Source organism: Momordica charantia, assembly GCF_013281855.1.
Source record: "Momordica charantia cultivar OHB3-1 chromosome 6 unlocalized genomic scaffold, Mcharantia_2.0 BLBB01000006.1, whole genome shotgun sequence".
NCBI classification, from domain to species: domain Eukaryota; kingdom Viridiplantae; phylum Streptophyta; class Magnoliopsida; order Cucurbitales; family Cucurbitaceae; genus Momordica; species Momordica charantia.
Window position 1 is genome coordinate 19,492,260 of NW_028275164.1, and position 16,675 is coordinate 19,508,934.

Below are 16,675 nucleotides of genomic sequence, written 5' to 3' on the forward strand. Positions count from 1 at the left end.
TCATCCGCCAAAGCGTATCCCCTTGGGGTGCGCCCGTGCTCTTTGTTAAGAAGAAAGACGGTTCTATGCGACTTTGTATAAATTACAGGGAACTAAACAAAGTTACGGTTAAGAATAAGTATCCCCTACCACGCATTGATGACCTTTTTGATCAGCTTCAGGGGGCGAAGGTGTTCTCGAAGATAGACTTGCGTTCGGGGTACCACCAGTTAAGGCTAAAGGAGGCCGACATCTCGAAGACAGCGTTCAGAACAAGGTATGGGCACTACGAGTTTGTTGTGATGTCTTTTGGACTCACAAATGCTCCGGCAGCCTTTATGGATCTCATGAATCGGGTCTTTGAGGAGTATTTAGATTCTTTTGTCATTGTGTTCATCGATGACATCCTGATATACTCCAAGACTGAGCAGTGTCACGAGGAACATCTCAGACAGGTTTTGACTACATTACGGGGAAATAAGTTGTATACAAAGTTTTCGAAGTGTGAGTTCTGGCTGGACAAAGTGGCTTTCCTAGGACACATAGTCACCAGGGAGGGTATTGCAGTAGACCCCGCCAAAGTGGAGGCTGTTAGCAATTGTCCAAGACCTAGTTCCGTTACAGAGATTCGTAGTTTCCTCGGCTTGGCTGGTTATTACAGAAAGTTCATCCAGAATTTCTCTTGGATAGCGGCACCGTTGACGCAGTTGACTCGTAAGCATGCCACCTTCACTTGGAGTAGCGAGTGTGAGGAGACTTTCCAAGAACTGAAGAAGCGTTTGGTGTCTGCTCCGGTGTTAACTGTCCCCGACGGGACGGGAGGTTTGGTGGTTTACAGCAACGCCTCACGAAAGGGTTTGGGATGTGTGCTGATGCAACATGGGAAAGTTATAGCTTATGCTTCTCGGCAACTGAAGGCACATGAGCTTAACTATCCCACTCATGATTTAGAACTAGCAACAATGGTCTTCGCCTTAAAGTTGTGGAGGCACTACCTTTACGGCGAGAGAATTCAGGTCTTCACGGATCATCAGAGTTTGAAGTACCTTTTCACTTAGAAGGAACTTAACTTGAGACAGAGGCGGTGGTTAGAGTTGGTGAAGGACTATGATTGTGAGATTAGTTACCATCCTGGTAAAGCAAACGTGGTGGCTGATGCTCTTAGTAGAAGGGCGGCAAGTGTGGCATCTCTGGTTACGATCTGCAGTCCAATGCACAGCGAGTTGGAACGCTTGGAGGTAGAGTTGACGGTGGATGATGTCTCCGCGCTGTTGGCTCGACTCTCGGTGGAACCCAGTCTGAGGCAGAGGATCATTGTTGCCCAAAAGGAAGACCCTAGCTTGGCCAAAGGCTTTAGTATGGTGGGCCATGGGGATTTCACTCTCTCGGGTGAGGCAGCTTTGCTTTTTCGCGGAAGGTTGTGTGTGCCAAAAGATTATTCTTTGAGGAAGGACTTATTGGGAGAGGCACACAATACTCCCTACTCGGTCCATCCAGGAAGTACCAAAATGTACCAAGACCTCAAGAAACATTACTGGTGGCATAACATGAAGAGGGAAATAGCTCAGTTTGTTAGCAAGTGTTTGACTTGCCAACAGGTAAAGGCTTCAAGACAGAGACCTGCTGGATTGCTGCAACCTTTGAGCATACCAGTTTGGAAGTGGGACGATGTGGCTATGGACTTCATTACAGGACTACCAAGGACGGTTAAGGGATTCACTGTGATTTGGGTAGTTGTAGATCGTTTAACCAAGTCTGCTCACTTTATTCTCGGCAAGGCCACGTATACAGTAGAAAAATGGGCGGAACTGTATTTACAGGAAATTGTCAGGCTACATGGTATACCGGTATCCATAGTGTCCGATCGAGACCCGCGTTTCACCTCAACTTTTTGGCGGAGTCTACACAAGTCCCTGGGCACTAAGTTGGACTTTAGCACGGCGTTTCACTCCCAAACCGATGGTCAGACGGAGCGTGTGAACCAGGTTTTGGAGGACATGCTCAGAGCTTGCATGTTAGACTTTGGTGGTAGTTGGGACAAGTACCTCTACCTGATAGAGTTCGCTTATAATAACAGTTTTCAGGCCACGATTGGGATGGCCCCATACGAGGCACTGTATGGGAAGGAGTGTCGGTCTCCGGTTAATTGGGACGAAGTCGGAGAAAGAGTTCTCTTGGGACTGGATTTGGTGCAGGCGACTAACAGCGCCATTCAAAAGATCAGGGGAAGGATGCAAGTTGCACAGAGCCGTCAAAAGAGTTATGCGAACGTCAGGCGTAGGGAGCTCGAGTTTGTGGTAGGTGAACGGGTGTTTCTTCGTGTGGCACCCGTAAAGGGGATTTTACGATTTGGGAAGAAGGGCAAGCTCAACGCAAGGTTCATTGGGCCTTTTGAAATTTTGGAACGGATCGGCCCAGTCGCGTATAGGTTGGCTTTGCCACCATCGTTGGCAGCGGTTCACAATGTGTTTCACGTGTCTATGCTGAGGAAGTATATTCATGACCCTTCGCACGTCTTGGACCTCGAACCATTGCAACTGGATGAGTCCTTGTGCTACGAAGAGGTACCCGTCAAAGTTTTGGCAAGAGAAACCAAGTTGTTGAGGAACCGAACGATTCGCTTGGTTAAGGTTTTATGGAGAAACCACCAAGTGGAAGAAGCTACTTGGGAGCGGGAGGACAATATCAAGGCGAGGTACCCTGAACTGCTAGAACAGTCAACTTTCGGGGACGAAAGTTTTTGAAGGAGGGAAGTCTGTAACGCCCCGAGTCCCTCAGGTTAGTTGGTCTCGAAACAGGAGATTTTTCATTTAATATTAAATTGATTGTTAATTAAATTTATCTATATTTATCGGGCTCTAAAAATCCAATTAAATTAATATTTACCGAACTTTGTATGTTGGGTCTTGTTTTAAGGGAATGGACTCCTTCTTCTTTGGGCTTGGATGATTGGGCTTTCATTGAGGGAAAATTTGTTTTAAAACAAAACAAAAGGAAAGAATAAAAAAAATATATATATATAAACAAAATAGAGAAAACCTATTTTTTCTTCTTCTTTCTTCAACCCAGCCGCCCCCCCCCCTCCAGCCACCTCCACCTTTCTCCTTCTTGTTCTCTGGCGAGAAACCGAGTAGCCGCGCCTTCCTCGACCAGATCTGCAGCAGCAAACGGCGGTGCAGCATCGTCACGGCGGCGCGGCGGTTTCTGCACCATCCTGCAGCGCTCCTCGCGGCGGTGTGCGAAGAACGGCGTTCCTCCACAGCGGCACACGACGCACAGGTCAGCTTCACGGCGGCCCCGACGACCTGCTGCTACAGCCTCAACCCCGGCAACGTGCGCAACTCTCGACGGCTGTCTCCGGCAAACAGTAGCTCCGGCGACTCGTTCTTTTTGCAATCCCGACGCGAACAGTAGCAGATTCGTGACGATATCGTCGTTCTGATACATTTTGGCATTGACCGACACCCACAGGGACCTTGATTTGCGTTACCCATCGCTTTTAGACATCAGGACGGCAAGCCTAAGGTCTTTTGAACCCAGATTGGGAGCCCGAACCCCCTCGACGTCGACCCACTCCTAACCCAAGTTGTTTTAGTGTGAGTTAGTAGGTAACGACTCTACCTAAACTCGGTTTCGTAAATGTTTATGATGGGCTACTAACCTCGAGATCGTGCTCTTTTTGTAGTAGGAAGTGTTCAACAGGCTTAGGAGCTTTAGGACATTTGTTCGTAAGTAGCACGGGGGCGGGTGTGTGGGTTGATGTGTGTTAATAGAAATTGTTCTTGCTGATTTTACATTATAAACATGTTTCTCATTATTTTAATTGTTAGACAGGTTTGTGAGGTCGATGCTGTTATTGTAACTTGCGGTTATTTTATATATTGGATATGTATATGACTGGTATTCACGTTTGTTGTCTGCAACTTTAGGAACTTACTGATATTGTATTGTTGGTTGGAAGTGATTAGGATTTGTTATGTTGTGAAAAGCATGTTATCTGAAGAATGTCATAGGGTTGTTTGTTGAAGCTTTGTGTGCGCTATGCTGTGAGCAGGTTGGTTGTTGTCAAACTTTGTGTCATTGAGACCCGTGATGCATTGAAATCTTACTAGTGGTTGTGTTGTTGTTGGGCTTTGTGGTGGTTGGTGTTATTAAGGAAGTAGTACTGAAATCCTGGTTGGAGGCTAGAAATGATATGTGGAGTTATGAAAGTTACGAAGTGAATGGGTGAGTGTCAGGGCCTCGGGTATAAATGGTCGAGGGCTGATACGTCACTAATTGGGTATCGAGGCCTCGGGTATAAATGGTCGGGGGTCGATACGCCAATATTGGATAAAGATGAGCGTCGAGGCCTCGGGTATAAATGGTCGGGGGTCGATGCGAGGAATCTTTCGAAAGGAGAACTTTTGGGGCCTTGGGTATAAATGGTCAAGGGCCAATAGATTGTTAGACATCGAGGCCTCGGGTATAAATGGTCGAGGGTCGATGCAGAGTTCAAGGCCTCAGGTATAAATGGTCGAGGGCCGATGGTGCAGGGTCGGGGCTCTGGGTATAAATGGTTAGGGGCCGACTCTATTTGAAGGAGATAGTTGTGGAAGGGTATGATAACTGAGATAAGCTTAGAGGTACTGGTAATATTAGGGAGACTAGAGCTTGGATGTTAACATGTTTCCTGGTTGTGGTTCTCACTAATATGTTACGAAATGCGTATATGTTTAAATGCATAATGTATTGAAAAGCATGATTACGAATGTTTCTTGATATAGTTGAGCATGACGTGTGTGTGTGTTGGTGAGGGCTACTTACGGAGTATATTTTATATACTCACCCCCCCCCCCCCCTCTATAACGATTGTTTCAGGTGAAGGACTCGTGGGTGACCATGGTGATGGGACGGAGGAGACATGACGGTTGAGGACCATAGGCTGCTTAGTTACTCCTGTTTAGTTTAAGTCATTTGTTAAGGCCTTATGTTATGGCCAATAAATGGTTTATTTGTATTTGAATAATTGAGAGATTTTTCCCTTGTTGTTAGTTTCACTTCGGGATAGGGGCCTATTTGAGTTTTATTCCATTTATTTAGATTCATATAGATTGAGAAATAAACTTGCCTCGTGAAGTGGTTCACGAATGTTGTTGAATGTTATTCTATGAGATTGATTTATCGCTAAATTGATGAGGATTGGAACTTGATTTTATATGTTTGTTGCATAGGAAGTTGGCAGGATGTAGTCGGGGTTAAATTTTATTAGTTGGGTAGTTAATGTGACCTAGAGGTGTGCGGGAAATTCTGGGTCATTACAAAATGAGACTCTCTATTTATAGGTGTAGGCTCGGACAGACTTTGCAACAGGCAGTTACCTTGGTCGGAGTTGAGGTCGAACCTGCCGAGTCTTCAAGATCGAACCCGGACATTTTAACTAAGGTATTGCCAGTTGAATCAAGGAGATCATGGTCAAGTCTCCCACCTTGGAAGGTTTGATGTGGAGTTGCCTGGAAGTTTTTGTATAACATGTCTTTGCAAATCACCGTCCTCCACGTGGCACTCCAATTTCCTTCCCTAAACACTGTTATTTTATTTTCTTTTCTTAATACAAAAAAGTAAAATTACATGCTCCAATATCTATAAATTCAAAAATGATAAAACGATAATTTTTATTTAGGTTTTGGAACAAATTGGAAACATGAACAAGAAAGAAACTTGTTTTATTGTTTTCAAAATCTTTATATAATTTTGACGATTTTTCTTAAAAAATAGAACAAAGAAACATAAATAGTTGCAAAATACTTAGATTTCTTAATAAAATTACAAACGAGAAACAATAAAAAAAACGGACCCTAATGTTACTAACTTACTATTTCTTGTTTCTTGTTTCTATTTTTTTGGAAAACCTAAACATTCAACAACTATTTGTGTTTATTGTCAGAAGCGTTATGAAAATTGTCTAGGAATTTCGGAAACAACCAAATCAACAAGTTTCTTGTTTTGAGTTTCTATTTCCTATTTTTTTCAAAATATAAATAAAAATATTACTTTATCATCACGACTTATGAAATGTATAATAAATATTAAAAATTAATTTTAATATAAAATTTTTACTTTTTAAATTTAAAATTTAATCGTTACCTTCTCTTTTTTTTTCAATAAAAAGTAGTAATAATAATAATAAAACAACAATAAATAATTATGAAATGCAATTATATTTTTTTATGAAAAGAACACAAAAAACAAAAAGGGTGAACTTTATGAAACCAACCTTTAGTATTCAATTTCATACTTTCAGATTTATATAATTTATGTTAGATGAATTTATATCTAAAAGTAGCATTTGAATTGTGTGACCCATGAGAATTTTCACAACAATTATTTACATGCGGTTTAGTATTTTTAGAGTTTAAATTTGAAAATTAAAAGTACCAAATTACATTTAAAAAAATGTGCTGTAAAATATAAACACAAGATTTCATGTTACACGTAAAATTATAACTCACAAAATTATCCTTGCTAAAAAAAATAGATACATGATTTACTACAATGGTAAATCAGTTATTCATCATGGTTATAGATCAATAATTACTAAACATCAATAATTTACATTGATTTTACTATGTAAATTAGTGATTCACCATAATTCTAGAAGATGAATTTTTACTTGTAAACCAATTATTTTTACCATAATTATAGATATGTGATAACTATATATTATTAACAAAGAAAGAGTAAACCTAAACCTAACTCACTAGTTAAGACATAAAATAACATGCGATATCAAATCTTTAAATTTTCACTATAACTATGATTGATGAACTAAAAAATAACAAAACAAAATAAAATAAAAAAGACTAAAGCACTTATAATAATATATTGTTGATAACCCTATATCAATTACAAAAAGGAGAAATTACAAAAAAGGAGAAATTGTTGATATTTATGTAGGAAAATACTTGCCTCTTCACCATTAAATGTTTGACATACAATTCATTATTATTTAAAAGAAGTTTATGTTTTTACATTTTTCTCTCTTAGTTGTCAAAATGGTGAGGAGTACAAGTCCTCCTCACGGGCCGTTTGGTTGGGGTTTTTTGGGTGGGAATGGACATGGACAAGTAAAACCCTTGTTTGTTACACAAATTTGAAAACTTTTACTACGAGTAGTTATTCCATGGCCAAGGGTTTTCTTTTCCCTCTCAATTCATGTCCAGTTTTGTGCCAGACTCTTATCTCCTTCTTTTAAATAAATTATTTTTTAATGTAATTATTTACTTTATTTTATTCAAATTAATTAATTAAGATTAGTTAAAATATTTAAATTAAATTTATAATTAATAAAACAACATTAAAATTTTATCAATAATGTACTAAATTAATTATTCTATTGTAATAAATTAATTTATTAAAGTGTATACTTAATTTTTTTTTATGAAAAATGTAATTAATTGATGCAATTAATAAGATGAAAATGATTAATTTTGTTAAACACATAAAATGATTATTATTAAAATTGATTGCTAAATAAAATCAACAACATAAATTTAGATATATTATTTATAATATATTTATTAACGAGTGAAACTTAAATTAAAACATAATTGCTTAAAATAATAATTATTTTAACTTAATAAAGATAAATTAATTAATGTAAATTAGTTATTGGAAGTTAATTTTGATTGATTTTAAAACTTTATACAAATATATTATTTTGCTAAATATGTATATATTGAATTTTAGTTAAATAACATTTAATATTAATTATTCAATCAATTATTGTGCTAAATTGTCAATATAGCTAAATTTTTAATTTAAAATTTAGAATGCTAATATAAAATAATTTAATTTTTATTATTTATTTTTTGATTTAAATTTGATTTGTTATTAATCAATGTTTACCATCACATAAAATGCATATTTTTAGAGTAATTATCCAAAATAAACATATATATAATTTATTTTCAGACATCTTAATCTCAGACATATATTCAACCAAACACGGTAACCTTTGTTTCTCAGGCATCTTATTTACAATATCTCAATCCCAGACATATTTTTTTAAACTTTGAACCAAAAGGCTCCTCATCGTTGAGGAGAAAAGTATTTTTGGGAGGACAAATTGCTCATAAATTATATCAACAAGAAGCACACAAACCGACAAGAAAAGCACTGATAATTGAGCGAATGTTAAATTATAGAAAATTTTAATACGTCGTTTGATTAAAAAAAAAAAGAGTGAGTGCCGAGATCGTGTTATATTAAAATAAATAAATAAAAACTTCTTACCCTCGAATAAAACAAGGGATTGAGCTAGTATTATGTTTGTAGAGGAAAAAAGACATGAAGATGAATAAGCTTTTGAAGCAGAAAAAGGGAAAAAGAAACATAATACAACAAAAAGATGAACAATATATTGTTAGAGAAATATGTATAGAAAACTGACGAAAACACAAAATTTAACAATGCGAACCTAACAATAGTGTTGTTTCCTTAAGACAATTTTGTTCCCTTTATGGTGCTTAAAATTTCACGAACAATTATCTTCTAAGATAAGACAAATTTACCAACCTGTGAATACAACCGTTCACACACAAAACTCAACAAATTCAAAGTATTTAAGTAATTACTAAGCAAAAATTGAGGAGAATTTTGATGGAAGATTTTTCTCAGTTTTTTCAAAATAGAAAATGAATCCCATGTATATAGACTATTTGTGACCACTCAAATAGTCATATCTTGTCATGTAGAGTCATGTCTTTTGATAAAGGAACGTAGCATTCATATAAAGTCGTGTCATTTAAAAAAGACATTATTTCATGAAAAGTTGGATACATCATTTTATATTAAAAATAATTTTATTCACGAATTCGAACAATTCCCCACATTAATAAAATTTATTTTAAAGCAGATACCATTTACTCATGAAGAATAACTACGTCAGTAGTCTAAGGTTTTGAATTTTCCTTAATAAAAACTATCGAGTTTACATCGTTGATTAGTAGTCAAAAGACTTTCTGTCAACTTTTGGAGTAAATTAAATCTATAATAATACATACATATTCTACGAAATACTATTGGTTCTCATGTTTGTATTCATTTTGGTCCTGAATACCGTCTGGTTTCATCATTGTTTTTAGATAATTCAGACTTAAAATTTTCATAGAAGTGACCCCTTCACACCCACATAAGTGACTTCTTTGAAGAGTAATTTTTATATTAGGAGCGGCTAAGAATTTATAATTATTTCTTAGTGCTCCTCTGAGTTGTATACATAAATTTATTTTCCTTTTTGAACTATATCTTGGGATCTCCAATCAGCTGTTGGGTTACCATGATGTAAACTCTTATATTACAGGCTTCAAACTCATTCCTCACAATTTCACTTGCTCCCTTGCCAAAACTTTCGTAAACGGATCCATAAATATATATTTTGATTTCACATAATAAATTCATATAATTTTGAGAGCAATTGTCTTATAGTATTATGTCTTGAATTACCATTTATACATTAAACGTTGCACTTGAATTTATATTACATTGAATATGATAGTCCACCCTTGGATTTTGAATCATTAGTATAAAAAATCCAATCACTTTATCCTTAAAGTATGATTGCAACCCATCATTTTGAATATTTTAAATATCCGTATTATCATCACTCCCCAAAAATCTTCCCAACACTATTTGCAAATCTTCTAAATCTACTCTCTGCATATACGAAGTACAAAAATAAGTAAATTTGTAAGATCTATTAGACTACCATTTATACACAATGCTTCGATTGTGAAATACTACGTCAATACCTTTTAGATAAATAGAGGTTTAATATATATAAATTCAATGGCAGTCTCTCAGATTTAAGACTTATGGGCTTTTGCGAGGCACCCCACAATTTCAAATATTTAGGTAACCAGGTTACTTTGCTACAAACTTCATATCATAACTATATGCATACTTGTACATCATTCATAATAAGAATGTACTAATTGCAAAAGCAATTTTGGATATTTAACTATGTCCAGTTCAAGCATTTAACCATGTTGCTAAACTTAATTTCATATAAAATATAAAATTACTGTATTTGAGAAATTATGTCAGATGACGTAAAGTTGTGAGATAGAACAACATCTTTTGTTGCCATTGTTTGTGTCGGGAAATTAACTGGTCTTGAATAATTTCCCCTTCCACAGAAATATCCAAACACAACAAAAAATATGCAAATATGAAGAAAACTATAAAAGCACAAGAATAACGACACAGCAAATTATACTGGTTCACCACTAAGGACTACGTCCAGTCTTCCACTCAGATGTGGGTAATACACATTTAACGATTGGAATACAAAACTCTCCACAAAAATATCCCCTAGAGGTCCCAACAAAAACCCCCTAACTTCTAAGTATTATAACACACTATACTTAGGTACATGAATGAAAAACACTCACTAAACCCACGGGATATAGAATCATTTTCAACACTGCCCACAACCACTCAAGTCCCTTTTATTTGGATTCTGTACAAATGAAACCTTAACATAAGTACTCTACTTATAAGAGGCCAAATATCCTAATTCTTATAGGAAAACAATATTGTAATCCTACTCTCACTAGGAATTGGTAATAGTGTTGAAAAATCTTTTTCTTCAGGATATAGGTTTCCTGTTTTGGCTCCATTTACCTTTGATTTCCACCACTATGTGGTATGGAATTCGATATCATCAATGATATTTTGTGGATTCATCACAAAAAATATTTTCGCAAAATTTATTAAACATAATAAACAAATTGTTGATACAAAAATTTGGCCTCCTAGGATTCCGCCAAATTCACACCAATCTTCTAGAATAAAAGGGATCGATAAGACCTGCAAAACAGAATAACACTAAAGACTGGTGTGACTCTTGCCACACAGGCTCCGATGCTTGAGTTAGAATCGGAGTAGTTGAGTATAAACTATAGGGTGTTGTGAGCACATCTTTACGGTTTAACTTACTCTCATATTTATAGAGGTCGAATCCTAATCCCTTCGGGATTTACATCAGTTGAATCTTATTCCCATTAGGATTTACATAAGTTGAATCCTAATGCACTCGGAGATCTAGACGGAGTGGGCCTCGTGCTTGCTTCGAGTCTGTTCGTTTCATTGTGGGCTTAAGGTCGAATCAAGAGTCGAGGCAGGATGGTTTGGGATGAACCGTTAGGGTTCTCGGCCAGGAGGCCGAGAACTGCTCGGCACCGAAGAGGTCTCGGCGCCGACTCAGGTTGCCAGGTGCCAGCCCCCTTCTTGGCTTTCTTCCGATCTCCTGTTGCCTAGCTGGATCTCGCTTATTTTCCTATAACACCACCAAACAATTTTATCCCAAAGATAATTAAGTATAAAGGTTCTATTAAATTTTGCAACATAATGCAAAGAAAAAAAAAATCTATGTAAAAAATTTTGTAAATGACCATGTAAATTAAAGTTAATACATAAATTCTGAAATACCCCATTGCAAACTTAAGAAAATAAGCATCATCCATCCTTGAAAAATTTATGAAAACTATCAGGATTATGGACCAAATAAAATCTATTAGAGAGATGCATAAAAAGAAGAAAAAAAATACTTATGCAAAATTGTCTTGAGATTGCTAGAGAAATATACATAGAAAACTTAAGGAAATACAAAATTAAACACTCCGAACCCAATAATAGCATTGTTTCCTTAAGACAGTTTTTTCCGCTCTATGATGCTCAAGGTTTCATGAAGAATGGTCTCCCAAGATATGATAAATTTATCAATTTGTGGATAACACTTCACAAACAAGACTAAACGAACTCAAAGTATTCAAGTAAGTAATCGTACAGAGAAAAAATGGAGGAGAAGTTTAAAGGAAGATTTTTTCTCAATTTTTTTCAAAACATAAAATGAATCCTATATATACAAACTATTTGTAGTCATTCAAATAATCATATTTTTTCATGTAGAGTCATGTCTTTTGATATAAGAACATAATCTTTCTTGTGTACTTTAAAAAAATATATTATTTCATGAAAAGTTGGGATTCATCCTTTTATATTAAAAATTATTTTATTCACAAATTTCAACATATATTACAAGAATAAGTATGTGTACACATAACTGGTTAAAACATTTCCCCATTATCAAACTAAAAATAAAATAAAAATAAACTTCAAATCACTTGTCAACAGTAAAACTTAATTTATTATTGGTTAAAAAATACAGTTCCTGTACTTTTGGTAAAGTAACACTTTAATCCCTAAATTATAGTTTGTAATGATTTAGTTCTTGTAATTTTAAATTGACAACAATTTAATTTTTAAACCTTAATATGTAACAATTTTATCCTATAGTTTAAATTGACTTTCCTCAGAGATTTTCTTTTACAAGATTTTAATTGTGGCTTTACGATTGCATAAATTTTAATAGTCACTCTCATAAATAAGATTTGTATTTTTACATAATTATAAATGACTATAAAAAGGTTAAAAAAATATTTTTTAACACCCAAACTTTCTAGTACCAAGATATGGCACATTATTAAGATTATCCGTTCAATTTTTATTCAAATAATGCATGAAGACAACTCTCATAAGCTAGAAGGATTTCCTATCAAATTTTTTAGGGAAAATGGTTAGTAAATAGCCCCCCAAGCCACACAAATAACTAGGCATAACAATATTCGTCGCTACAACATTCTTCAATAAATCAAGTATCGCAATTATAACTCACTTAATTTTCCAACGTTGACGTATCGACCTTCGACTATTTGTATGTGTGGCCCAACACTCGAGATCATTTGTACCCAAAGCCATGATATTAACCTTAATTGGCTTCTTTCACAAGGTCCCTAACCCACTCTTCTTTGCACCAACACATGTATACTTTTACAACAAAACATGCCTTTCAATCATGAAGAATTCAACAGAAACTTCACAACCAGGAGTCTATCATGTGAAACAGATAACTTCCTATGTTTACCACATATAACAAAAGTATAAATAAAATTCTACCTTTAGCAAAATTAAAGTGATAAATGCTCGTACGGATAATGTGTTATAAAATGACACGCTAGGAACTAGAACACAAAGAAAAGGATTTTCTTACTCAACTGGTATGCAAGACGTGCTGTGTACAAATATTTTCCTACAACCACTATTTGTATGAATACAAAGTCAGGTTACAAGAATCCACGTAAATAAGAAAAATTGGCTTTGAATAATAAATTATTAAAAATTAAGATACTAAATACAATTTTCATAATTCCTATCATGCTTACTGCTTACATAAGTCAAACCAAACATTTCTTTTTCCTTTTCTTTGTTGAAGAAAAACCAGCCAACTAAATTTTTGTTAAAGTTAATAAGATAACAGATTAGCGCAATCCTGAGAGTTCTTATCAATAAATTCATATAACAAAAGAACTAAATTGACAAAGGATGCAATATTTCGAATTTAAACAGACTGAAACAAAATAACCTGTATATAAATAGTATCATAAAGTAATTGACAGTGGAAATAAATTATACACTATAATCTTGATCATTAACAAGAAATAGTTTAGAAATGTATAAAATGCGAGGAAAAAGCTTATAGGAAACCTCTAATGTTTTCTTTTTCTCTTGGAACTTTTAAGGGTAACATCCAACTTTGCAGGTTTCCCATTAGATGATTTGACACTAATAACACCACTTGGTGATAATAAACTGCACTGTCCAAGGGCCTGCTTAAATTCAGCTTCTCTATTTTCAATTGCATACTTGTGCAATTCTATAGCTTCATCTCCTATCGTTTTTTCATATTCCTTCTTCAAAATAAATAAATAAGACTATAATATAAAAAAGAAATATTATACAATAGATTTAAGTTTTTGTTATACTTACATTTACTTGTCTGGCTCCTTCGCATAGGTCAGCATCAACTGAGATATCATGTGACTTTAGAATTACCTAAACATTTTAATATTAGGTTAAGTCACTCAACTTTAAGTTTGTGTCTCTAATAGGTATCTTAACTTTCAATTTTGTGTCTAATATACGTCTGAACTTTCAATTTTGAGTCTAATGGGTCGTTGACAATCTATTAAACCCAAAATTGAAATTTGTTAAGTCAAATGTGTTTTTAAAAGGTGTGAAAAGCATGATGAAGAATTTGTGAGAAAAGAAAGCATAATTCTTAAAATGAGGAGTTATGCTTTATTTTCTAAACAAAAACAAAATAGTTATCAATTCATTGCCTTCAAAATAATGAGACAAGACAATAACATCTTACCTCCTTAGGTTGAGGAAAACTTGTGCCAATCTCTTTCATTAACAAGTCCTTGAAATGATGGTAGAATTTCTTCATCAATTTGTAGAATTTTGACAAGACATGTGGCCTTCCTAATTTCATATTAACCTATTGAAGTAGTAAAAAACACAACAAAAAAACCAATTAGCTAGGTTGTTATAGTGCAGAGCAATAACACAATACTTGTGGCTACTAGAGTTTGAAAACTTTGAGACCTCAACACTTGATATATCTTTGAGTTGCAAGCCAATGCATAATAAAATGGAAGCCTCGACGGCAGATAATGTAACTACAAGTTTTCCATCAAAGAAGTTTTGAGCAAGGGTAGTTGCAATATGAAAGACCTGCAAAAATTGAAGAAACAAAAAAAATCAGTTTTGTTTAGTACAACAATAAGACTAATAGTCTTCCTTGAAGAGAAAAAAAAAGGTGTGAAAGAACACTATAATACAAATTTCAATTTGCAAAATATTTCAATATTTTCAACCTACAAGAAAATGTTATCCAAGAATGACAATTAGAAGAAACAAAGCTAGATACAAGTGTGTGTGACCCTCACCTCTTTGTAGTCGATCGGATTATTAATATACGCTTCCAATTCGTCAAAACTAGCAAGATCAATAAGTGAGCTTGAACTTTCCTTCTCTGGAGATGCCATAGATTCTTCCTCAGAGAAACTAATCTTCGGATCCAATATACTAAAGAGGTGTGAAGAACCAATAAGCATTACAATATAATGAGTTGATGTACCAATAAGCAAGAACTTTATACACATACCTCATAACAACCTTGTAGTTGAGATCTCGAGAGAAATGAGGAATATCAAAGATGAACTTACTTCTAAACCCTATAACAACCTTTATACACATACCTCATAACAACCTTGTAGTTGAGATCTCGAAAGAAATGAGGAATATCAAAGATGAACTTACTTCTAAACCCTATAACATGTCAATATTACATTATTATATCTTCAACCTTAAAAACCAATCATGAAAAAACATGCAACAAAAATTATGACCAAGCTACTCACGTTTATAGAATCCAGAGGCAAGCCCATGAGGTTCAGAACTACCATCTTTAATTCGGTCATGATCTAATGGCCTGAGCACCATACAGCTACACTCACCAGTCATGTCATTCTATTTGCATTTAAAATTGATATTAATAAAATAGGGAAGATGAAAAATAGTACTAATAACAAAAAACACAATAGATGATTAGAATTGTAACTGGCATCCGAGAAATATAAAATGGAAGGAACTTAAGTTTCTTCCAAAACCCGAATAGCTCGGTCGTGAGTCCAAAGGAAGCACCGATGTAATCAATCTTTTCAGGTGAACGTTCACAAACGGGAACAAGCAATGGGGGAAGATTTTGCTTAGGAACTATGGTTTCTTCTTGCAATGACACCTGAAAGTTATACATAAGTAATAAATTCTGCTTAGAACAGAAACAAAGACATTACGAAAGAACGAATAATATCAATGTAAAAGGCGTGTCTACTATCCATAAACCTTGAAAATATCAAACACGGTCAAATAAAAAAATCGTCAAGAAAAAAAAAATTGACCTACCCAGTATAAACATAATATTGAGAGGTAAAGACAATTATAGATTATGACAAATTCGTTTAAATTCTAACCTTTTTGGCATGTTCAATGACTTTTTCGTTGGTGGTGAATACATTCTCACATCCTGTCTCACTAAGCGTTGTTAATTTTCCTTCATAATACCTACAGAAAAATGAAGACCATATTTAGTTTTAAAACTTTAGAATAATGAACAAGATACGTACAATTTCTCCACCCATCTTTTAGAAGGTGGTCTTAAGATCAGATTTAATTGAATGTGGAAAATGGAATAAAAAATATCAAAGTTTGAATAAAATTTTACAAGAAAAGACACTCAAACGATCTTGTAAGAACCGTTTATCCTGTTCAATAAAAAGTGAATAGTCAATACATACATTATCATATAAAGAAATACTATCCACCTCTGATCTTTATTATTTGTATTAAAGTGAAGACTCTAGGATTGAACATTGATATTCCTACATTGAGCAACCATACAGCTAATTAGTTCTAGCAATAGAAATAAACCTAGAGAACCTTTGAGCAAACAGAAAGTTGGATACCCTTCCATCCCTCAAATGCCAACTCTAGCGCATTCTTGAAACCTGAAACTTAATATCACAATTAAATGATTCTCTCTTCACTCAACAATGTCAAACAACACTCCAGGCTAGCTAGACAACGCAGTACCATAAATCCTTCTAGATCATATTTGGCCGAAGTCAAACTATGCCTTATGGAAATATTTTCCAAAGGGAACTATCAATAGCCATTTAGAGGGATAATTTTCTTTTCTTTCTTTTTTTAAGAAGAAACAAATTCATTGATAATATGTTATGAAACACGA

General features: G+C 34.6%; 1 pseudogene across 1 annotated transcript in view; it reads right to left on the minus strand.

Annotated features, from left to right (window-relative positions):
* Nucleotides 1–13,430: 13,430 nt before the first annotated feature.
* The window catches only part of LOC111022239 (RNA cytidine acetyltransferase 2-like), a 30,223-nt pseudogene continuing 26,978 nt past the window's right edge, over nt 13,431–16,675 (minus strand). Inside the window, exons 19-27 of the transcript XR_015791325.1 lie at nt 15,900–15,990; nt 15,488–15,667; nt 15,288–15,396; nt 15,126–15,195; nt 14,814–14,952; nt 14,470–14,598; nt 14,237–14,362; nt 13,849–13,914; nt 13,431–13,769 (exon numbers count right to left, since the gene is read on the minus strand). The product of XR_015791325.1 is annotated as an RNA cytidine acetyltransferase 2-like (transcript). The remainder of the gene's footprint in view (nt 13,770–13,848; nt 13,915–14,236; nt 14,363–14,469; nt 14,599–14,813; nt 14,953–15,125; nt 15,196–15,287; nt 15,397–15,487; nt 15,668–15,899; nt 15,991–16,675) is intronic.